Source organism: Arvicola amphibius, chromosome 9 (genome assembly GCF_903992535.2).
Source record: "Arvicola amphibius chromosome 9, mArvAmp1.2, whole genome shotgun sequence".
Classification (NCBI taxonomy): Eukaryota; Metazoa; Chordata; class Mammalia; order Rodentia; family Cricetidae; genus Arvicola; species Arvicola amphibius.
Window position 1 is genome coordinate 66,020,193 of NC_052055.2, and position 26,389 is coordinate 66,046,581.

A 26,389-nucleotide genomic window follows, 5' to 3' on the forward strand; every position below is an offset into this window, starting at 1 on the left:
GTACCCAACATTAACACAGTCATTAACCCTGTCAGATTATTAAAACAAACAAGTTATTTGAAAGGATGAGCAACACCTTCATATAATATTAATGAAAATATTTTATAATCCTCAGAGGCAAAGACTCACCCATTTATCAATGGGAAGTCCTTTTGCAGATTTTCCCAAAGGCACAACATTATCAGTCTTTGCTTTTTCAAAAGAAAAAATTTTAAATAGAGATGCTTTCATATCTCTTAAAAATAATAAGTAAATACAAGTAAAGATTATACCAAGAATTCTTCTGAAGTAATTCAGTCTCAGTCCTAACTGAGGAAATGTTCTCAAAGGTCAAATCTGATCACTAAAATGTAACAAGTGTATGTAAAGCTGAGTTGTTCCAATACTCTGCTGCCTGGAGTTCATAGTCGACACAACTTATTACAAGGTCTCACGCCATTGAACATAACCCATAGTTCTTTATCTTTAATTTAGAGAAAATTTGGGTCGATAGCAGAACCCATACAGGTTGCAAAACCATAATCCTAGACATTTAAGAATCTAAGAAAAAGATTACAAATTCAAGGCCAGTCTAGCCAACTTAGGAAAATGAGCCCCTGTTTCAAAAAATAAAGGCAGGAAGGAACAAAGGAGGAAAAAGAAAACAGAAGAAAAGCAGAGGTGGAGGGCTAGCAAATATAGCTCAGTGGTAAAGTTCTTGCCTAGCAGAAAGACCCTAGGTTCCGTTCTTAGTACTACAAACAAAACAAACTTCAAGTGGAACAACTTGCCACGTTTTACCAAAAAGCCTTTAACAGCTGACCATGTTCTATGGGCGTTTCCTAAAATCTATACCTTCCACCACAACTCTGCTCTTTCCCATGGGATAATAACCATCCTAATATTTCCTTACTAATAGTCCAAGTAATGCTGACCTTTTGTACAGTTCTAGTTCAATCCTCAGGCAGGAAGTGAAGCATGGCATAAGAGTGAAGGTAACATAAACATACGCTCAGGCCGGGGGAAGCTGGTGCAGGAAGAGATCGTGGAGTGGGCGTCTCCAGCTTTTAAAGACTCTCCAGCGCATGTGCACATGGACTCATGTAGCTGCAACAGGCACAGATCACATGACAATGCTGCATGTGGATCACATAGGGCTTGAGGGAAGTGCCAGTGCTCGGGGTGTTGGAAATGAGAACAATAATGACACACAGATTTGTGATTTCCCAAGCAGCTGGCAAGGTGGAGGTGGAACTAGGAGGATGCCTAGATATTCGTGGGCTAGCTAACCTGATACTCACAGTGGCCATGTAGAAAATGTCCCAAACAATGCAGAAAGCAAGAATTGGCTCCCAAAGTTGTTCTCTGACTTCTACACATGGACCTCAGCCCTAACTCACACATGATCACACACACACACACACTCACTCACTCACTCACTCACTCACATATGCATTCACATACACAGAGATGGTAAAGAGAGGTTTTTAAAGAGACATCAGTGCAAAGTCATTCTCAGAAAACTGCGCACAGTTTCATCCCCGAGGCTGTACATGAGATTCTCGTGGTATTTCATAACTTTTCCTGGCGAGACATGAAGAAACCTCAGTTCACCCCTGACAGCACACCAACAACAGACCAAAGAAATTATTCCATTCCAAGAGTACCCTGGTGAACTAATGAGTGTTTTGGAGTTACTTACAGGTTCATGGGTGACTCAAGCAGCTGCATCACCAAAACCCTGCCCAGTGTGGGTAAAGATGTCCCAATGCTGCAGCCTAGAGTTTCCTGCAGCATTGTAGCCACAACCAGTCTCCGCATCCCACCAACTTCTCCGCTTATATAACCTCAGAGAAACCATGTGCGTTTAAACATTTCCTTGTGGGTTCTTTTTCTTTCTTTGTTTTTTGTTTGTTTGACAGTTGTGTATATTTATGTAATGCATGCTAATCACTGCCATGCCCACTCTCCTCCCTCATCCTGCTCCCTCAGCAAGTCCTCCCTGTGCCAGTTGTGGGGCCCACTGAGTTTGATTAGTTCCTTGCTGCCCATATTAGTGGGAGGTTATTCAGTGAAGTGAGGACAACTTACTTCTGGCTACACCACTGAAGAAAATGACACCTCTCCCCAACATTAATTAATTGCCAATATTTATTCTGGGAGGTTTGGGGCTTTGGAAACATTCCCCCCTTCTTGAGTTGTAACTTTCTTCTGTTTTGTGGCCACCTCTACTTCAATGAGGGAATATCTTTGTGCTGGATAATTTTATGTCAACCTGATATAAGCAAAAGTCATCTGAGAGGAGGGAGCATCAATTAAGAAAATGCCTCCATAAGGTTTGTAGGCCATTTTCTTAATTACAGATTAATATGGGAATACCCAGTCCATTGAGGGTGGAGCCATTCCTTGGTTTGTGGTTCTGGGTTCTAGCCTACCCAATTTGCTTTTGGTAATGGTGTTTCATCATAGCAATAGTAACCTTAAGACCATCTTGATCTGAAGGAAACAGTTGTACAGCACATGGAAGGAAGGCAAGAAAGGAAATGCAAAGGCATGTGAGGAGGGCTGGAGAGTGAAGAGACCTGAACACCGCACTGAAGGATGTTCTTAAAGCCAGTGTGGCCTAGGTGAATTCATCTCTGTCTTCACTTGGACAAAAAACTTAGGCTTCATAAGAACACTAACATGGCATTTATGCAAATTCTTTGACGCTTTGTAATGAGACTGTAAATATTTTTAATAGACTTCTGTTCACAGTGTTTTAACATGGCTGCAGGCCTGGTAGAGTTGGCCAACTATGAGTACATTACTAAAATTAAAAACCTCCATTCTAAGGGAGGATGGAGGTAACTCAAGCGCTGCCACCTGGGAACTGTCATCCCCATCCCATTCTCCATGAATTTCATGAGAGTTTGTCTTGCTGGGATTGGGAGAGGATGGACAAAGGAACAGGATGAGAAAAGCTGATAAGAAAAGGTCTGCTGTGGGCCTCCTTAGGATGATGACACAAATATCCTGACCTCATGGTGCTACCCAGGCACTGGTGCTCTGAGAAAAGTAGGCCCTGAGGAGAGTAGCCCAGCTGTGGTCACAGAGGCAGGGAGGGACTATAAGCAAAGAAGTTAAAGAACAGAGTAAGAAATGAGGTCTGTGATACTCATCACAAACATTTTGGCCTCCTAGTGATAGTGATGAAGGTCTCACACTTCGGATGAGAGGAAAATAAGCAAAATATGTGCTGTTAGAGTTGACACTGTACCACTTCAGTCACAACTCACGTAGCCTGGGAAAACATACTAATAATCATTGCTGTTTACCAGATAATAACAATCTCTAAGGGGAAAACGCCCTTCGTTTCTTTTTCATAATTGCCTAGTCCTAGTGTCTGTGAATCGGGGTGAATAAATGTTGGCTGAATGAATAAATAAAAATCTTAGGACTCTCTCATCATTCCAGGTTTTCCTGAATTACCTACCACATGAAATCTTTGACTTCCAGGCTTCATGAGTAGCACATCAGATTCACAATCAATGGATAACAAGTGAATTAAATGAAAATCTGAAGCTTCTGGAAGATTCCAGAAGCTCTCAAACTTCCATGAGTGTCATCTGTAAGTGTATCTAAAAACTCCTCTGGAATCCTAATAGTTTCCATCTGTAACATCTCCTTGGGGTGGTAACTGTCATATGTTACCATCCCCTGGGTGAATAGCATATCCTCCCCTGTGCCTATCTGTCTTAAACTCTGCAGAGTGTTATTTGTCATCGAGAGTGTCTTTCCACAGGCATAATCTGGGCGTTCAGATTCGCTAATCACTCTGTGTCTGCCCTGAGCAGCACTAAACTCGATGTAGCTTCCCTGGCTCAGCCGCGCTATTCTTCCCAACTTCACTGAGAACAACATGCCTTGACCCAAGTCATTACGGTTGTAAATCACAACAGGCAAAATCCTACCATCTAACACATTCCCTCCAAAGGCGGAGGGCACATCACATGGTTCGCTCATTGTAATTTGAATCATTGTCCCAAGTAAAACTGCCAACGAGAATTCCCGTATCTTTCTTGGCTGGACCTCAGAATTCATTATGACTTGAGACTCCTCTTCTCAAAAGGCCCAGGATGATACATAACAAAATAGAAGTTTAGGGTTTGTTTTTAGGAGGCATAAGCTTGCTGGTAATTGTATAAACAGCAAAAACTACTTTAGAAATAAAATGCTCTGCATTTTTTTTTTAAAACTGAGAAAAATCATGTTAATTTCTTCCTTTTGAACATACCTTGGCAAGAATATTCTGATTTTATCCAATAAATATAGGTTCAGCCCATTTTCTCTGCAGACTTTTTTTCTCCTGCTAAATTTTCCTAAGTATAATGTGATATTGGCATTCTCAATGGAAACACTGTTTCTTTCTCTGGTCTCCTATAAGCTGTTTATCATTTGCTTCTCGATGTCAGACAAAATTAATCTTCTAAAAACAGGTCCCACTCTAAGATGCTTTACAGCTAAAAGCTCCAGCAAGACTTTTTCACGTGTTCAGAACACCAGGCAAGCGCCCCAGGTGCCGTCACCTTGCTTGCAATACCTGCAGCAATGCCATCTGAGTAGCTTCACGGGCATAGAGGAAGCCTTTTTGTTGCATAAATCATTAAACCCTTTCAGAACCTTTTGCATGAGCAGAGATATTTTTAGAGTGTTTAGCATCAGTAACAATGAAAACTGGGATGACAGCATCTTAGGGATCTCAAATATCCTCAGCTATCATGTGTTAGGTGCTGACCACTGCTTCTCACAGAAGAACTTCTAAAAGAGTGAACATTTTAACACCCTTTCCTAATTCTCTCTCTCTCTCTCTCTCTCTCTCTCTCTCTCTCTCTCTCTCTCTCTCTCTCTCTCTCTCTCACACACACACACACACACACACATTATGACATTACTTTTATAGCCAATTCTGCCCTTTTCTTACAGATACTATAACAAAGATTATAGCTTTCAAACTACTTATATTCAGTAGTTATAAGACAAATTATGTGAACATATGTTATACATTAGGACTGACTTCAACTCGGTATATTTGACAATGGAAGATTCTGCTCAGTAATTGCTTTTTATTAGAAAATATAAGGTCTTATCAAAAAGAAGATAAATGAACCTTATGAAGATTTGTCTTTCTACTTCTAGCTGCTCAGGCCAAAACTCTTTGGAATCCTCCTTGATTTCTTTCCTTTTTTTCATCCACACCCAACTATTGACAACCCTGACAGCCCTGATCTAATAAAGTCACAATCCAACTTTCTACCACAACAGACACAGCCCGCTTCAACCAAGCTTCTCATAGTTGACTTTCTAGTGCTGTGATAAAGACTGTGATCAAAAGCAGTTTAGAGAGGGTCGGAGGGGCCTATTTGGCTACCAAGTCACGGTCCATCACTGAGGGAAGCAGAGACCATGGAGGACCTGCTCACAAGCTTGCTCTCAGGGCTTGCTCAGTCTGCTTTCTTGTACAAGGCAGAACCGCCTGCCCCAGAACAGCTCTACCCACAAGGCGCTGTGGCCTCCCCATCTATCATTATCATAAAAATTGTCCCCTAGACTTGCCTAAAGGCCAGTGGGGTTTATCCTTTATATATCCTCAATTGATAGTCTATAGTCTAAACCCCACAAAATTGACCTCTCAGATTCTTCTTTCAATCTTCTGTCATCCATTCTCCATCAAAAGTCACAGTGCCCTTTTAAAAAGCTCACTCATAAGCCCTAGTGGATAAAGTGTTATTGTTGTTTTGATAAATGGACTTGTTATCAAAGTGCCTTCTAAATACTTATGTTTATGTCCAGAGATCAGGGCTGCTCAAACTTGGTCAGCGAGCTTCTGCAGTGTGCAGCAGCCAATGAAGAAACCTGTAACTGGGTGAAGTGCTGAGAATAAGTAACTGTTGAATGCTCAGCCATCAGTAGAGCATCTATATCACGCATCCAGTCCCCTCACTAAGCATCAGGGAGCATTGTAAAAGAGACAAAACCACAAAACAAAACAGTAATGAGCTAGAGGATGGGGGATGGGAAGGAGTCCTGGGAAATGCCATCACCTGGACATGATGTGGCTGTTTTACTCAAGAACTCATTACAGTTATTAACACCATACACAATATGGTGACCTTCACGAGCTCCAGCCAATAAGATAGTGAATACTTTAGCAGCTAACATTAATTGAACAATGCTCTCTGTGCCTGGAAAAGCGAGTTTATCCCTCAGTTGATTCTTTCAGGAAGCACCTCACAGGTATACTCAGAAGTGTGTCTCCTAATTGATTCCAGATACCTTCAAGATGACAATCAAGATTAACCATCACACATAGCAAATACAACTAAATCCCCACGAAGCTTGTAATCATCCTTTATAGTCATCTCTGCTCTACTAGATTGTCTTGGCATGGAAAGAGTTAACCCTCTTTGGCTGCAGAGTTTGGAACCAACCCAACCTAGCCCAGCAGCTTCCCAGAGAGACCATGAAACAGAAGCCCCAAATGAAATGCCTAGCCAGTTGTTCAGTGACAAATACGAGATAGGAAGAAATGAGCATAGATTATTCTGCCTTCATCCACTGAGAGTTTTGAAGTCCCGATATTCAAACAGTCTCTCTGCAATTGTTCTCAGTGTCTGGCTGTTATAGTTGGATCTAGTGTACTCAGTTTCATGGGTTTAAGACTGAGCCACCAGTCTGAGATACTGTTGGGAGGTTGTGAAGACTTTAGGAAACAGAAGCTAGTGGAAGAAAATCAGATCACTGGGGGTGTGCCCTTGAAAGAAATGTTGAGACCCAAGACTTTATCTTTCTCCTATTTCTTCATGACCACCAAAGGCGAGCAGCTTTCTCCACTATGGATTCTTTATCATAATAGGTATTTTGTCACCGGCCCAGAAATAACAGAACCAGCCAGCTATGAACTAGATCGTGTCCTGATACACCGGTTGATGATATAGATATACTTTGAAATAATGGTAATGATAACATCAAATGATGATAATTTACAAAATATTTTATAAATAAATATCTAAAACATAAAGATACTGTGCAATTTTTCCAATGATGTTTAAATTTAAGCAATATTCCATCCATTATTTTAAATAATTACAGCAAACAGGTAAAGGAATATTTGTGTTGTTGAGACAGGGTTTCACTATGTAGCTCAGGCTGGCCTCACAGTGTGGCTCAGGCTGGCCTCACTATGTAGCTCAGCCTGGCCTCACTATGTGGCTCAGGCTGGCCTCACTATGTAGCTCATGCTGGCCTCACTGTGTGGCTCAGGCTGGCCTTGAACCTGTGCCTTTCCTGCTTCAGTGTCCCAAGGGCTGGAGTTATAAGTGTGAGTCACCATGTTGAATATGAAGTTTGCTCTTAAAAGCAAAGCGTAAAAAGGAGATGCATGGCTACAGAAACCCTGATTTCTTCTGCTTTGCTGAATATTGAGGTGCTGTGTACAAAACAATGCAGCATAAGCCGAGTAGGGACTTTAGTCAAGATAGTTCAAAACAATTCTTTTCTGGTTTATTTCTTAATTTAATTTTTTTTATTCATTTTACATACCAATCACAGTTCCTCCTCCCACTCCTCCCAGCATCCCCTTCCCCTACCATCCACTCCTCTGAAAGGGTAAAGCCTGCAATGGGGTGTCAACAAAGCCTGGCACATTAAGTTGAGGCAGAACCAATCCCCTCCCTACTGCATCAAGGCTGAGAAAGGCATTCCACAATAGGGACTAGGCTCCAAAAAGCCAGCTCACGCACCAGAGAGAGATCCTGGTCCTATTGCCAGGGGATCCCTCAAGCAGACCAAGCTACACAACTGTCACCCCAATATAGGGAGCCTAGCTCAGTCCCATGCAGGTTCCCCAGCTACCAGTCTAGAGTTGACGAGTTACCACGAACTTGGTTCAGCTGTCTCTGTGGATTTACACATCATGATCCTGACCTCCTTATAAGCCAACACTCTTTGACTAGATTCTCGGAGTTAGGCCTAGTTCTTAGTTGTGGGTCTCTGCAACTGCTTCTATCAGTTACGAGATGAAGGCTCTGTGATGATAGTTGAGGAAGTCACTAATCTGATTACCAGGGAAGGTCAGTTCAGGCACCCTGTCTACTAGTCTACTATTGCTAGGAGTCTTAGATGGGGCCATATTTGTGGATTCCTAAAAATTTCCCTAGCACCAGGTTTCTCCCTAACCCCATAATGGTTCCCTCTATCAAGATATCTCTTTCATTGCTCTCCCACTCTGTCTGTCCCTCCCTCAGCTTGGCCATTCCATTTTCTCATGTTCTCATCCCCTATCTCCTTATTTCTAGAGCTCCCTACTCCCAGTTTACCCAGGAGATCTCATCTACTTCCCCTTCATGAGGCATCCCTCTTAGGGTCCTCTTTCTCACCTAGCTTCTCTGGGGCTGTGGATTATAGTCTGGTTTCCTTTGCTTTACAGCTAGTATCCACTTATGAGTGAGGTCATACTGTGTTTGTCTTTCTGGGTCTGGGTTACCACACTTAGGATGGTTACTTTTTCTAGTTCTACCCATTTGCCTGCAAATTTCCAGATGTCATTGTTTTTTTGCAGCGGAGTAATACTCCATTGAGTAAATGTACCACATTTTCTTTATCCTTTCTTTGGTTAAGGGGCATCTTAGCTGCTTCCAGGTTCTGGCTATTAAAAATAATACTGCTATGGACATAGTTGAAGAGGTGTCCTTATGATAAAATTGAGCACTCTTTGTGTAAATGCCCAAGAGTGGTATCTCTGGGTCTTAAGGTACATTGATTCTCAATTTTTTAAGAAATCACCATACTGATTTCTAAACTGCTTGTACAAGTTTGCAGCCCCACCAGCACTGGAGGAGTGTTCCCTTTACTCCACATCTTCTCCATCATTGCTGTGGAGAAGAAGCCAATAGCCTTTAAGATACCAGCCCACTTGGGCATGGTCTCTTACAGTTTAAAAAGCAGTGGGAACTTGGTGCCCGCTCTCTTGCTTCTGGCTCCCATTCCAGCTGCTAGACTCTGTTTCCTGTTTGCGCTCAAAGGACTGTTGTTTAGGACAGTGATCTGTAAGTTTTCTCCTTAAATAAATAACCCTTTTATTATCAATAATTCTTAACGGGTGTGCGATTGTTTTATGGTATCACAACATAAGCTGTCATTTGGTGTTTTTGAGTTTAACCATTCTGATAGGTGTAAGATGCTAACTCAGAGTTGTTTTGATTTGCCTTTCCCTGATGGCGAAGGATGTTGAACATTTTCTTATGTCTTTCAGCCATTTGAGATTCTTCTGTTCAGAATTCTTTCTTTAATTCTGTACCCCACTTTTAAATTGGATTATTTGGAATTTTGATGTTTAATCTTTTGAGTTTTTTTATATATTTTGGAGAACAGCCCTCTGTCAGATGTAGGGTTGGTGAAGATCTTTTCCCATTCAGCAGGCAGCTGTTTTGTATTCTTGACTGTGTCCTTTACTTTATAGAAGCTTCTCAGTTTCTGGTTCCATTTATTTATTGTTGCTTTTAGTGTCTGTGCTACTGGGGTTATATTTAAGAAGTGGCCTCCTGTGCCCATGCATTGAAGGCTACTTCCCATTTTCTCTTCTATCAAGTTCAGTGTAGTCGGTCAGATTTATATTAAGGTCTTTGATCCACTTGGACTTGAGTTTTGTACATGACAGTAGATGTGGTCTATTTTCATTCTTCTACATGTTTTGCCAGCACCATTTGTTGAAGATACTTTCTTTTTCCCATTGTATAATTTTAGCTTCTTTGTCAGGTGTTCATAGGTGTGTGGATTAATACTATGGTCTTCAATTTGATTTATTGGTCCACATGTCTTTTTTATGTCAATACCAAACCATTTTTATTAATATAGCTCTATAGTATAGTTTAAAGTTGTGGATGGTGATGCCTCCAGAAGTTCCTTTTTTGTACAGGATTATTTTAGCTAACCTGGGCTTTTTGTTTTACCATATAAAGTTGAGTATTGTTCTTTTGAGGTCTGTGAAAATTTTTACTGGGATTTTGATAGGGATTACAATTAATCTGTAAATTGCTTTTGGTAAGATTGTCATGTGAAGCAGAATACATCAGATGGAGGGGGTGCTAAAAAAAGGAATCCCACACTAGATCCAAATAGGATATACTAAGGTTTTCTTTTATTAAAAGGGAAACTCATGGATCACAACAAGGAAACAAGAATGGGGTCCAACATCCAGGTGTGGTGTTTGGGAAGAAAGGGGGCAAGAGAGAAGTATCACAGCTTTTTGGTACCCAAAGCCATGTCCCAACCTGGTCCAATTTTCATAGGCCATTAGCTGAAGGAGGTTACCCATCATCTTCCCCTTTGTCTAAATATGAGAGCTCCAAACCCAATATAAAACTTTTGAACAGTTATCAAGTATAAAAATTAGAATTACAACCAGCAAAACAACATTAATCAAGGAGCATATGCTAAATTTTCTATTATTCTGTCCTAAGGAGTCTAAGTCTTGTATTAGAAATGGCTTGGTTAAATCATTAGAGGAATGTAAGTATGACTATCTAATTTTCAACCATATCAAAGGCCTGAGAAGGGAGATAATATTACTTGAATAGGCAGGAAGTGCAATCAAGCAGCTTCCAAAATGTGCAGTAGATGACAGAGATAACTGGCTACCTGGGAAATCACTCAATGTCTCATTTGTAACATTGGAGCAACCAACTTTGGCTAAGGCCTAGAATAAGTGACAGACCATTTTTAGAGGCAGGAAAAAATTTCAAAACTGTCTTACCCCATCTTGGCAAGATTTGGTAAGTTTTTTTCTTGTATTCTGCTTGTCCAGTCCAGGCACCATGCATTGTATCAGTGGTAGAGACATGGGCAGTTCCTTGCCCAGAGGCCAGTTTTGCCATGAAGTAAACAAGCCCCAATTGGAGTATCTTCGGTGCTCAATATTCTCTCAGGAATAGATCGGTGGTGTCAGGAGCAATCATGTCTCATGTCAACAGAATCCTAAGTTATTTTTTATGGTTCTTTGAAGTGGTTGAAGATTACCTATCTATGCAGAATACAATCTCTATGTATCTAAAGAACATGATTAGTCTAATTACAAGAATGACAAACATGAATGACTTTGACTTATAATACTTAATGCCTATACAACTTAAAGACTAAGACTTCATAGTAGAATAAACAACTGTGTAGCAAATGAGGACAATGACCTCAAATTGTAAATAATGTATAAGTATCTTGATCAGAGGTAGAAATGTATAATGCAACATGATAAATATATCCTAAAATTGTATCAATATACAAAATGTCTTAAACAGAGGTAGAAACATGCATGCATACTATCTGACAAAATAACTTTACATGGGTGTATAAATATTGCAAACAAAAATAGGACATATTCAAAATAACAAATATAATTTGAATCTATAAATCTATACTAAAGTTAATTGTAAATAATAGCTCACAAGTATTCACTCTGTTACTCAATATTATTATTATTAGTGTGAGTAAGCACACACTAATCTACCTATTATCCCATTCAATTTTCCCCCTTTTTAAAGAGATCTCTGAGCCTACATAATTTCCACTCCAACCCCAAACTGTATACCAGTAATAATCAACCCGTAAATAATGTCCTTAACTCTGAGGACAAACTTTGTTGGGAGGAGGGCCATCATCTTCTAAAATTACTTCCAGCTGTCATGGGAGTGATGTTCTTTCTATGGGATCCTGTAAAACTAAAATGATGGTTAAGCTTCAAGATTACCATCTGGTATAATTGCAAATGATCTCTAAGTAGTCAATAGGGTTTTTTTCTGAAGTTCTTATTTGGAACTCTGGCCAGAATGTTGTAAGGTGGGTGAGAAATGTGCCAGAGGAACACAGCCACAGCAAGCATAAACTCATTCCCATGTTGGGCACCAGTTAGAGCAGAATGCGTCAGATGTGGGGGGGCACAAATAAAGGAATCCCACATTAGCTCTGAAGGGTATACTAAGGTTTATTAAAAGGCAAACTCACGGGTCACAACAAGGAAATAGGAATGGGGTCCAACATCCAAGTATGGTGCACTGAAAGAAAAGGGGCAAAAGGGCAGGACTGTGGCATTTTGGTACCCAAAGCCACACCCCAACCTGGTCCAGCCTCTCAAAGGTCATTGGTTGAAAAAGGTTCCCCATCAGCCATGTTTAATATGATGATCTTACCTATCCAAGAGCATGGGTGATCTTTCCATTTTTCTGATATCTTCTTCAATTTCTTTCTAAAGTTCTTGTCATACACACTTGTTTGGTTAAAGTTACCCCAAGGTATTTAATATTATTTGTGGCTATTGTAAAGGGTAATGTTTCACTGATTTCTTTCTTGGCCTGTATATCATTTGTATAAAGGAGGGCTACTGATTTTTTTGAGTTAATCTTTCATTTTGTTATATCACTGAAGGTATTTATCAGCTGAAAGAGTTCCCTAGTAGCCAGTTGTGGTGACGCACACTGGTAGGATTTGCTGAAGGAGGCAGAGGCAGGAGGATTATGAGTTTAAGGCCAACCTGGGCTGTTAATTTTTTTATTAAAAAAAAGAGTTCCTTAGTAGAATTTTCATGATCACTTATATATACTATCATATCATCTACAAATAGCAAAAGTTTGATTTCTTCCTTTCCAATTTGTATCCCCTTGATCTCTTTTTGTTGTTTTGTTGCTGTGGCCAGAACTTCTAGTACTATATTGACTAGACATAGAGAGAGTGGATAGCCTTGTCTTGGCCCTGATTTTTGTAGAATTGCTTTGAGTTTCTCTCCATTTAATCTGATGTTGACTGTTGGGTTGCTGTATATTGTGTTTATTATGTTTAGGTATGTTCCCTATATCCCTGATCTACCCAAGACCTTTATCATAAAGGAGTGTTGGATTTTGACAAGGTTTTTTTTTAAGCATGTAATGAGATATGTTTATTTTTCTTTCAGTTTGCTTATATGGTGAATTACATTCACAGATTTTTATATGTTGAACCATCTCTGCATCTCTAGGGTGAAGCCTACTTGATCGTGGTGGGTGATTTTTTTATGTGTTCTTTGATTATGTTTGCCAGCATTTTATTGAGTATTTTTGCATCTATGTTCATGAGGAAGACTGGTCTGTAATTCTCTTTGTTGCATCTTTGTGTGGTTTGGGTATCAGAGTAACTGTAGTCTCATAAAAGGAGTTTTGCAATGTTCCTTCTATTTCTACCATGTGGAATACTTTCAGAAGTATTGGTATTATCTCTTATTTGAAATTCTGTAGAAGTTTGTGCTGAAATCATCTGGCCCTGGTTTTGATTTTTATTGTTGTTGTTTTATTTTTTGTTCTTTGTTTTTGTTTTTTTAACTAGGGAGATTTCTAATGACTGATTCTATATCCTTAGGGGGTTATAGGTCTATTTAAATTGCTTATCTAGTCTTGATTTAATTTTTGTAAGTTGTATCTATCCAGAAATTGACTACTTCTTTTAAATTTTTCAATTTTAGAGTTCATGTTTTTAAAGTATGACCTGATGATTCTCTGGGTTTTCTCAATGTCTGTTATTATGTCCCTTTTTTTGTTTCTAATTTTGTTAATTTTTATATTATTTCTCTGTCCTTGGGCTAGTTTGGATAAGGGTATGTCTATCTTTTTTATTTTCTCAAAGAACCAACTATAGTGACATTTTAATCATATGTTAATAAATAAAGCTTGCCTGAAGTTCAGAGAGTAAAACAGCTCCACTGGTTAGTCTTACAGACCAGGCAGTGGTGACACACACCTTTAATACCAGTAGTCACACTAGTTTGCCATAGAAAATGGGTGGTCCATGCCTTTAATCCCATTAGTGTGTGTCCTAGAGAGGATTATAAGACAGGAGGAAACAGCTCTCAAATGCAGTCTCATTGAGAGATTCCTGGAGGCAGCATCGCCATTTTCAAACTGAGGTCATGGTAAGAGCCAGTGGCTGACTGCTTTGCTTTTCTGACCTTCAGGTTGAAGCCCAATTTCTCTCTCTGAGTTTTTAACTATTCATGCTTCATTTGATCCCAGGTGCTGTGGGATAATGCTTTTGTCACTCATATTGGTTTTAATAAAACACTGATTGGCCAGTAGTCAGGCAGGAAGTTTAGGCAAGGTGACCAGACTAGAAGAATTCTAGGAAGAGGAAAGGCTCAGTCTTCAGTCACCACCCAGATGCAGAGGAAGTCTGATGAAAATGCTGCACTGAGAAAAGGTACCAAGCCACGTGGCTACACATAGACAAGAATTATGGGTTAATTTCAATTGTAAGAGATAGCTAATAATAAGCCTGAGCTAATAGACCAAACAGTTTATAATTGTTATAAGCCTCTCTTTGGGGCTGAATGGCTGTGGGACCAAGCAGGACAGAAACTTTGTCTACAACCAACTCTTTGTTTCATTGATTCTTTGTATTGTTCTCTTTATTTCTATTTTATTTATTTTAGCACTCAAATTATTTCCTAGCATCTACCCCCTCCCAGGTAAGTTTGCTTCTTTTTGTTCTAACTTTCAAGTGTGCTATTAAGTCACTAGTGTAAACTTTCTATGCTTTCTTTATGTAGGCAATTAGTGCTATGACCTTTCCTCTTAGCACTGCATTCATACTGTCTCATAAGTTTGGGTATTGTTGCACATTCATTTTCTTTGAATTTCAAGAAGTCTTTAATTTCTTTCTTTATTTCTTCCTTGACCTAGTGGTGACTCAATTGAGCACTATTCAGTTTCCATGAGATTGTATGCTTTCTGTAATTTGTGTTGTTGTTGAATTCTAACATTAAACCATGGTGATCCAATAAGATACAAGGATTCATTCCAATTTCTTTCATTCTGTTAAGATTTGCTTTGTGACCAAGTAAATTTTAAAGAAGGTTCCATGAGGTGAGGAGAAGAAGGTATATTTTTTTGTGTTTGGATGAAATGTTCTATAGATGTCTATTAAGACAATTTGAGTTATAACCGGTTAGTTCCCTTATTTCTTTGTTAAGTTTCTGTCTGGCAGTCCTATCCAGTGGTGAGAGTGGGCTGTTGAAGTATGGGATTTGATGGATGATTTAAGCTTTAGTAATGTTTCTTTTATATATGTGGGTGCCCTTGCATTTAAAGCATAAATGTTCAGAATTGAGACTTCATCTGCTGTAGGAAATCCCATTCACTGGGGTGTGGCCTCTTATACTATTTATGCCAATGTAGAACATGCATCCGGCCTCTTTTCCAGGTGCAGGATTTGGTTTCTGATCTCCCTTCCAGCGGAGAATTCTGATTTGTGAGTCTACCCCTAAATAAATAACTGTATATTTCTCAATTCTGAGCTAGTATGGGATTTCTTTTGAGCATCCTTCTTCATCTGGCACCCACATGGATTCAGACTCCATACCTACTGGGTGGATGACCTACAGGTCTAGCAAGTCCACGACCCAGTCTCCCAACCCTGCCCACTTGGCTTGCTTTTACCTAAGTGATTTTTTTTTTTTTTTGTAGAACGCCCACCACAGCAGAGTTTACTGTGTGTGGCAACTTGAAAATTTCCCAAGTGCATGCACGACTGCCGTGTTCCCTGGCACGGTTCCCTGGTGCAGTTCCTTGCTGCGTGGGAGACTTGTACAGCTTTCTGTTTCTGCTCCCTGCCTGTGAGTTCTGGTTTTCTTGCTCCAAGTAAGGAATTGATTTAATTGCTTTTAATTTGTCAAACAAAGCATATTTCTCAGTATTTAACCAATACCAAGGGGATAATAGATTAGTGTGAGCTTACTTACACTAATAATAATAGTGAGTAATAAAGTGGATGCTTGTGAGTGATTATTTATAGGCAATTACATTGGTACAGATTCTTGTATATTGATACAAAATTAAGTTATATTGAATATTGTATGCATGCATTCTTCTGCCTCTGCTTAAAACATTTTTTATATATTGATATATATTTATCATATTGCAATGTACATTTCTACCTCTGGTCAAGATACTTATACATTGTTTACATTTTGATGTCATTGTCCTCACTTGTTGCACAGTTGTTTATTGTATAATATTCCAATATGAAGTCTTAGTCTGTAAGTTATATAGGTATTAAGAATTATAGATCAATAGTCATCTATGTCATACTTACAGTTAAACTAATCAGGTTCTTTAGATAAATAGAGATTATATTCTGCATAGATAGGTAATCCTCAACCACTTCAAAGAGCTGCAGAATATGGCATTTAAATAATTTAAGGTTCTGTTGAAATGAGACACAATTGCTCCTGGCAGTACTGATCTATTTCCAAGAGAATGTTGAGCACCAAAGACACTCCACTTGGAGCTTGTTTTCTTGACAAAACTGGCCTTTGGGCAAAGAACTGCCCATGCCTCATCCACTGACAAGGTATATGGTATCTGAAAATGGATAAGCAAATGGACTGTCAAATCTTGCCAAGACATGGTATGACAGTTTTAAAATTTTTTCCTGCCACTAAAAATGGTCTGTTAGTTGTTCTAGGCCTTAGCCAAAGTTGGTTGCTTTAATATTGAAAATGAGACTTTGGGTGATTGCCCAGGTAGCCAGTTGTCTCTGTCATCTCCTGCACATTTTGGAAGTTGCTTAATTGCACTTCCTGCTTACTCAAGTAATTTTATTTCCCTTCTCGGATCTTGATGTGGTTGAAGACTAGATAGTTGAAGTTACTATCCTCTCATGACTTGGCAAAGTTATTTATTACACAAGACTTAAACTAGTTAGGATAGGATAATTATTAAATATTATTTGTTCTTATTGTATATAATTTTGCATTAGGCTTAGAACTCTCTTATGTAAACAAAACGGGGAGGTGCTGTAGGAAATCCTACAGCCAGTAGTTACCCACCCACTAGGGCATGGCCTCTTATACTATTTATGCCAATGTAGAACATGCATCTGGCTTCTTTTCCAGCTGCAGGTTTCAGTTTCTGATCTCCCTTTCAGCAGAGAATTCTGATTTGTGAGTCTACCCCTAAATAAATAACTATATATTTCTCAATTCTGAGCTAGTGTGGGATTTCTTTTAAGCGTCCTTCTTCATTCATTTTGATGGATTTTTCTTATGATGAATATGAACATCTCTTTTGATTAATTTTAGTTTGAAGTCTATTTTGTTAGATAGTAGGATGGTTTCAACAGCTTGCTTCTTAGGTCCTTTTGACTGAAAAGTCTTTTCCCAGCCCTTCCCTCTGAGGTAATATCTGTCTTTGAAGTTGAGGTACATTTCTTGTATGCAGCAGAAGGATTTATCCTGCTTTCATATCCATTGGGGTAGCTTGTATCTTTTTATAGGTGAAATGAATACATCAATATTAAGGGATAGTAATGACAAGTTATTATAAATTCCTGTTATTTTTGGTGATAGGGTATATGTATTTCCCTTTTTGGGGATTTGCTGGTGTGTGATTAACTCTTGCCTGCCTTTTTGTGGGTGCAGCTAACTTCCTTGGGTTGGAGTTTTTCTTCTCATGATTTCTGTAGGGCTGGATTTGTGGATAGGTATTTTTTAAATCTGGTTTTGTCATAGAATATCTTGTTGTCTCCATCTACCATGATTGAAAGTTTTGCTGGGTATAGTAATCTGGGGAGGCATCCATGGTCTCTTAGTGTCTGTAAAACATCTATCCAGGATCTTTTGGCTTTCAGACTCTCCATTGAGAAGTCAGGTGTTATTCTGATGGGTCTGCCTTTATATATTACTTGGCATTTTTCTTTTGAAGCTCTTAATAGTCTTTCTTTATTCTATATGTTTAGTGTTTTGACTATTATGAGACAAGGCAAGGGGATTCTCTTCTTTTGGTTCAGTCTATTTGGTGTTCTTGAAGTCTCTTGTATCTTTTTGGGCATGTCCTTCTTTGAGTTGGGAAAGTTTTCTTCTATGATTTTGTTGAATATATTTTCTATGTCTTTGAGCTGGTATTCCTATCCTTCTATCTGTATTATTCTTATGTTTAGTCTTTTCATGGTGTCCCAGATTTCCTGGATGTTTTGTTATGATTTTGTTGCCTTTAATGTTTTTCTTTGGCAAATGTCAAACAATTTTTTTTCAAAAAAGTTCACTGAAATTTGAGCCCATTTTCATAAGATGTATAAAAACATTCCCCAAATTTTGCAAAAGATGGGACAAATCAAACAGTATTGTAAGAATTTGATCAGTGATTTGAGTGAAACTGTGGATATTTCTAGTATTTTGTGTTTTACCAGGTCTCAGCACATAGTTCTCACTTGGTTGGTTTGCAATAATAAGCAATGTAGAAGTTAGCCAGGCATGGTAACATATGACTATCATCCCAGCACTTGCAAATGGAGCAGGAAGATGATGAGTTCAAGGAAATGGTCAGTGTAGCCTCAGCTACAGAGGAAATTTGAGGCCATACTGGTCTACATGAGAACCTGTCTCAATACCAGGAAATAACTTAAATAATAGCATTAATAATAATAAAATAAATAACAACAACAATAATAAAATAGATGAAGAATTTCATTTTGTTAATAACCAAAGTTTAAACATGTGGGTAAGACATAATCTTAAAAGTTACTAGTACTTTGATTGCAAAACGTTTATAACCAACATACTCTTTTCATCAAAATCTTAAGGATTTTTGAGTAAGTTTTCTGAGAGTGCACATGCTACATTCCACATTGTTCACCCTGATGTATGCAGTCAAGCATTGGCAGCTAAAGCCTTGAAGCCAGGAGCACACAGAATGTTTCCTGTCACCACTGAAATTCTGGCAGCATTGCTTATTGGTTTACAATGACTATTGATTGACATCAGATAAGATGAATGTGTGTGTGTATGTGTGTGTTTGTGTGTGTGTGTGTGTGTGTGTTAGGGGGAGGGTGAGCATACATGTGTGTGTATGTACATGTGAACAGTTGGAGGGAAAAGGTCAATGCTGGGTATTTCCCTCAACCATTTCTCCACACTATTTTTTGAGACAGGTTCTCTCCTTAAGCCAAGAGCTCACCAATACTAAACCAACTGGCCATAAATGTCCAGGAATTTGCTGTCTCTGCCTACTCCAAACCTCCACCAGCAATAGGATTTTAAGCTTTTCACATGGGTGCTGGGGATCTGAACTTAAGTCTTCATGCTTGTGCAGCAGCCACTACCAACTGAGCCATCCCCCCAGTCCCTACCAACCAACTTCCCATAGTTTGTGAAGAGAATTTATTTAAAACAACAATAAGGGAATTCTTCCAAACTGAACTTTGTGTTTTTGTACAATACATTCTTCAGAAACATAAAAAATCTAGAAAATTTCCAATAGTTTAAATTTAATATTTAAAGCATCTATTTAAATGACTGTATCAAAGTTTAAAAAACAGTGGCATGTGCTCAAATACAAAAGCAAGTCTTTAAAAAGACTTGCATCATTAATAAGTAAAATGAAGCAATGGTGTTTGTTTCTTCATTGGATAATCCTTTGACATGATAGTTTTCTTTATAATTTGTAAGTGTGGTGTTTAGAATAAAAATGGTCCCACATAGGTTCGTATATTTGAACACTTTGTCACCTGGGAGTAGAACTATTTGGGAAGGATTAAGAGGTGTGGACGTGTTGGAGGAGGTGTGTCACTGGGAGTTGACTTTGAAATTTCAAAAGCACATACCAGGGCCAATCAGTCTGTCTGTCTGTCTATCTGTCTGTCTGTCTCTGATTCTCTTTGTGTGTCTGTCTCTCTGGTTCTTTCTATGTGTCTGTCTCTTTCTATCTCTATATCTCTGTCTCTCTCCCTCCCTTCCTCTCTCTGGCTGCCTGTGGATCAGGTTGTGAGCTCTGAGACCTATCCCTGCCTGCATGCATGCTGCTACCATGATGATAATGGGCTAACCTCTGAAACTATAAGCAAGTTCCGAGTTAAATATTTTCTTTTATGAGACTGACATGCTTGGGTCAGGGTGTCTCCTCACAACTAGAACAGTGATCAAGAAAGCAAATAAATATGTTTAAGGTGCAGGCAAAGCATTTTTAGTAATAAGAATACACAAAAGTCTTGGAAAGCCTCATGTGTTGTGTCATTGATAGTCTCGGGGAACTTGGTGAAGCCCTACATCCAGGGCAACACGCAAATGCATAGTAGAGGACTCTACCCAATACCTACTGAGTCAGAGTGTCTCAGAGGAGGGCACAGGCACGCGGAGTTTAACGGACCATAAATATCATCCTCTGATACAGTTTGAAATGCACTGCTCTAAAACAAATCTGATCCAAATGCTAATCTTTAAAAGTTACTTGACACTGAGTGAGTCTTGTCCTGTCCATGACTCCTTGTAGAGCTGGATGCACACAATGTTCTCTCCCGTTTTTTCTCTCTTCTTCACTTGGAATTTCTCTCAGCTTTACTGAGTCTTTGTAATCAAAATCCCCACAACTTTCAATGTTTGCTTCACAAATTGTCTATTCTAAGACTTGCAAATATCAGAATAAGAAAAATAAAAACTACCTGGCAATTCTCCTCCCTTCCTCATAGTGTGTGCGTGTGTATGCATGTATATGTATGTACGTATGTGCATATGTGTGTGTGTGTGTGTGTGTGTTTTACTTCCTAGAACATCTCATTTGTTCATTTCCTCCTAGCATTTTACTCCTGCTATATTGATGCATGCAGGACAGTCATTCAGATACTCTCCAAATTCCTTCAACAATCTGTAGGCTCCTTGAGAAAGAGCACCTTCCTTTCTTTACTCCCTGGATAAGTATGGGCCTGAATGACTCTAGTGGCTACAGCATTTGTGTTATTTACACTTTCTATCACCATGACAAAGGAGAAGAACTGTATTTTGGCTGATGTTTTCAGAGGCTTCAGTCTGTGGTTAATAAACTCCATTTTTTTCTGGGTCATTAGTGGGACACGGAACTGTTGTGTAGAAGGTGAGGGAAGGGAAGTTGGGTCATGTTATGGAGACCAGGAAGCAGAGAGTCAGAAAGGGGTAAGGAGCAAGACACAAACCTCAAGAATATGCCCTATTTTCTCTAGGAGGCTTCCATTTTCTAAAATTTCCAGAATCTTCCAAAACAGTGCTCCTACATGGGGACCAAGACCTCAACACATGAGCCTTTTGTGATGACGCTGCTGTCCGACAACAGCCTGAAATAAAGCCCCACTGTTGAGCTCTGCCCATTCTCTTTCTCATCTCGCTACTCAGACATTCTCATTGTGCAGAAACTCAGCACCCATGGACTTCCTAGATGGTTAATGACTTTGCGACCTCTTCCCCTCACATACCATTCCAAGCTGTTTAAACTTTGCTGCTTACGAGGTCAGACTGGGGGCTAAGACAAGAAAGCAAATGACTTTTTAACAGTGTGTTTGAAGACTTACTGCTTCCAGACACAGTACAGAGTTCCTCAGATGATTGTCTCATCCAGTCTCAGTGAAGCTCTGTCTCTGGGCAATTATTACTCTCATTTTACCAGATGAGGACGCTGAAGTGCAGAGAGTGCTGGGGGAGAGGGGATGTGAATCACAGCTGGGGTCCAGGCCGGCTGGCTACAGAGCCACAGTCAGTCTTCACATCATCCTGCTAATAGAAGGTACCAGTACTTAAAGGCCATCCGTCTATTAGTTCCAAGGCGCTAGCTCTCATGTGCACATGAAAAATCACACGCATTCGAATTGATCACGATACCAATTTTAAAGCTGACCTTTTTATGTACGTTCAATTTAAATCTAGATCAAAGCAATCTAAATTGTGCTTCATTTGGGCTATAATCTTATATTCCAAAGCTTAATGCTTAGAAGAAAGCTTTATTTCATTTAAGACTACTAGCTCAGATATAAACACAGAGTTAATACTGCTTCTTCTCCAAAGTAATCAGTACAAAGAGTTCTGTTCTCCCGGAGTAAAATGTCATGGAACTTGTAGTAGTGAGCAATCACTAGCTCTTCTTTACAAGAAAAAAAGCCTTTGAAATATGTACCATAACCTCTGAAAAATACAATTATCTTCCCCCAAGAAATGAGGCATTTTTTTCTGACAAAAATGATGGGCAATTGATCTATAGTTCTTTTCTTTCTCAAAAAATTATTGTATATTGTGTAATGATCATTATAATTAAAAATTAAGATGGCTTGCAATAATTCCACCATTATTTGATTCAAAATCTTTATAAAATATTGGCATTTTCCAACATTTATTTTTCCTGTCTATGTTCCATTTAAGGCCAAATTTTCAAACCCAGCTGCCAAATTACACATATAATTACTGCATTTGCGCACAAAAATGTGATAATTGCTTACACAATTTCAGAGGCCAGCTTGAGGCTCCTTTCCAAATTTGTTTTACATGTACAGTGCGGTGTGTGTAGTTTTATATAAAAATGGGGGAAGTAAAATTCATGGTTCATCTGGGTAATCTGTGAAAATGGGTATAAAATAAAGCCTTTCAGTAAATGCCTGGGCCTGTCTTCACATCTTCCCCCAACAGACCTTTATCTGATTTTTACAGAACAGCTCAAACTTCGGCTGATACTACATTAATGACAGTGGAGAGTAAGGCAGCCCAGCCTGGTGCCTACAGGACTCCAGGTGCCCATTCTTCCTAGGAGTTGGCTTGTCATGGGATATTCTTTTGCTGATATCAATAAGATAGACGTTTCATATGACCAACAATTAGAAAGTAGGTCAATATAGCATCAGCCTTGAGAGGGAAGAGTGTGTGAGCATTGCTGGTTGGGAGTTTACCTTTTTAGGTACACCTAACAGTTAATAATATTGACAAACATTTAATATGGGTATACCCACGATGGATATTCATAATGAAAGATTGAGTTCAAAACAATGAGGAAAAGAAACAGGATCCATTAAACCATACATATTAATGAGATGATCTAAGACATTTTTGTTTCTATACAAGCAGGATAGTAAGTTGGTTCTTTCCTACGTAAACCAAAGCCTAGGGTCAAAAACCAATCTACTTCTCCAGATCAAGGCCTTCAGATCTCATTCTGTGGCTATGGTCAGATACCTTACTGAAATTGAGTGGTGGAGACAGAAAGGCAGATCTCTTGTTAAAGAAATCCTCACAAATATCACCCTTCCCAGCAGCTGCCTCAGAAAACGGTAACTAGCATGCTGTCACCATTGGTATATGTAAGCAATAGAAGTACATCACAAGCCAGGTTCTTGGTGATAGTACTGAACTAGCCAACCAAGAGTCACTAACTAGGCCTCTGGACCCCCAACTACTTGGGCCAACAGGTTTCCTTCTGTTGCTTAAGCCAGTCTGGCTTTTGTCTTTGGTAATTAATGTATCCTCTCTCTACGTTAATTAACAGAAGAAGGTAAAGCCTTCTGTTTGTGCACTGAGCAAAGCTTTGATTTCCATGAAGCCTCCTGAGAAGGAGAACCCATCCTGTCCCTGCCATGGTGCTCAATGTGCTATGAAATCTTGCAGTAACTGAACAATTAAGGTCTCAGGGAATGAGGACTCACAGGAGACACAGGGAGTTTGTCTGAGCTTGATTGCCAAACTTGCATTTACTAGTTATGTAAGATAACCATAGAATGTATTGTACCAAACAGGATATTGATGGGTAAAAGGGGTGTTTGTAATAGTGCCCCTAGGACAACAGCCACACCCTAGAACAGTGCCAGGAAAATAGGCACATGTTTGTCTATAGCTGGGATGCTTTGGACATAAGTCTGAATACTCACATATCTGCTGCTGAAGAAACTATCAGCTGGATTCAGCTGCTATAAGGAAAAACTGGTACTGCCAGGGGCGGGGGTAGGGGGAGTGATTCTGGCTATTAACCGTTCATATAAATATAGTTGCTAACCTGCCCCTTTCTGAGCAAAGAGAAGTAGTGGATGGGGAGCAGAAGGGAAGAGGGAGGGGAAATTGCAGCAGGGATGTGGAATAAATCAATTAATTAAATTAATAATAATAATAAAAGATGTCAAGTCAGTTCTTCATACCTAAGCTATGAGGGAATGCCTACACCAATGTGTCTTGCAAAATGAATAATTTTATTCCAGTCATGCTGTGTGTATATGTCTGTGTGTGAGTACATGTGTGTGTGTGTGTGTGTGTGTGTGTGTGAAAGAGAGAGAGAGAGAGAGAGAGAGAGAGAGAGAGAGAGAGAGAGAGAGAGAGAGAGAGAGATCAGTCTGAATCTGGAGTTACAGTTAGTTGTAAGCTTCCTACTGTAGGTACCGGGAACTGAACTAGGGTCCTCTGCAAAAGCAGAAAGTGCTTGTAAGCACTGAGCTATGTCTCCAGCCCCATCTCAGTCACTCTAAGGCAAGAATTACTAGCATTCTCCTTTTACAGGAAACGGGAGCTTGGACAACTGCACAGACACGAGTCATATAATGTGCCTAAGGTCCATAGTCCATGAAGAAATAAGTAAAATCTGCACTCCATATAATTGTATAATTGGAAGTTATACTTTCAATTGTACTTCTCAGTTTCAAGCATTGGAACAAAGAAACAGTAAAGTATACAGATTAATGCAGGAAGAAATCATTGAGACTTGTGTCCTTGGTTGAGAGGACCAATTGGTCGCATAGGGAAGAGGGGAAGACAATCAGGTTAAAGGAAAAGGTACATTCTCCCGAACAGCTCAATTGTCATTAAGATAGCACTCACTTCAACTCGTACAGTGAACCGTGTGTCCCCCTTAATGTTGGTGGCCAGGGAATACAAACTTGCATTGATAATGTTTCAGCAACCAGTGCTATAAATGTGTTTGTACCAAGCGAATCCATATCAGAATCTCACTCCCACTTTTCTTCTTTACCCAAAATTTTATTTTCTTTACTCTTTGATTGCATTGTTGCCTCTACAGATTTCCATAGAGTCTTTGTTAATGGTAAGGCATATATTAAAAATGATCAACTAACAAGAAAAGACACACTTTTTCTAACATCTTTCTCAGATTCATTTTTATTACAAGAAAACAAAATGGAAAAGTAGGCTGCTCCAATATCTCCATCCCATCCATCAGACCCTGCAAGCTACAAGGCCCATTCTGCCCCCAAGCCCTCCTATCCCCCTGCAACCTCAGTGGAACCCTGAAACACAGCCTGCTACTACACAGAGAGGACCAAGAAATGAGTGACCACCCACGCAGTAGGACACCTCACTCTCTAGGCCCTCCATACTGGGGCAAAACCCCAGCCCCTCCCCAACCTGCCTCAGCTTCTCTAGTTAGAGAATAGGCAAGTTTCCTGCAGGTAGGATGCTCCAACACCCCCATCCCATCCATCAGACCCTAAAAGCACAAGTTCCACTCTGCCCCCAAACCCTCCTATCCATCCACCCCTGCAACCTCAGAGAAATGATGAAACACAGCTTCAACTACACAGAGGAGATCAAAAGAGAGGACCAAGAGAGGAACTCTGAAGCACAAGCTGTGACTGCACAAAATGGACCAAGAGAGAGCAGATCAAGAGGGCAGGCCAAGAGAGACATCAGGGGATCTCTGAGGCACAGACAATAATAGTACAAACCAGACCAAGAAAAGTTCCAAAAAACACAAACAGCCACTGCAAGGATTGGACCAAGAGGCAAAGACACTGTCAGCATGAATTGAAGAAAGAGATGGGTAGGCACCAATGCAAGAATTCATCCAACAACCTGAAAAGCAATATGGTATAACCAGAATAGAGTGGTCATACAACAGGAAAACTTGATTATCCTGACCTAGAAAAAGCAGAAAAAAGTAATTTTAAATGTAACTTTATGAGGATGATGGAGACTTTTAAAGAGAAAATGAAAAATTCCCTCAAAGAAATGGAGGAAAAGACAAACAAAAAATTGGAAGAAACCAATAAATCTCTCAAAGAAAACCAAGAAAAATAATCAAACTGGTGAGGCAAACCATTCAAGACTTGAAGACTGAAATAGAGGCAATATAAAAACCACAAACTGAATGAATTCTATATGTGGAAAATCTGGGTAAATGAACAGAAACTACAAAGACAAGTATAACCAACAGAATGCAAGAGATGGAAGAGAGAGTCTCAGGGGTTGAAGATACTATAGAGGAAATTGATTCATCAGTCAGAGAAAACATTAAATCCAATAAATTCTTAATACAAAATATACAGGAAACCTGGGACATCGTGAAAAGACCAAGCCTAAGAATAGCAGGGATAGAGGAAGAAAAAAAACTCCAGCTCAAAGGCACAGAAAATATATTCAACAATATCATTGAAGAAAACTTTCCCAACCTAAAGAAGGATATTTCTATGAAGGTATGAGATGCTTACAGAGCACCAAATAGACTGGACCAAAAAAAGACCCTTGCTATATAATAATCAAAATACAAAACATACAGAATAAAGAAAGAATATTAAGAACTGCAAAGGGAAAATGCCAAGTAGCATAAAAAGATAGACCTATCAGAATTACACCCAACTT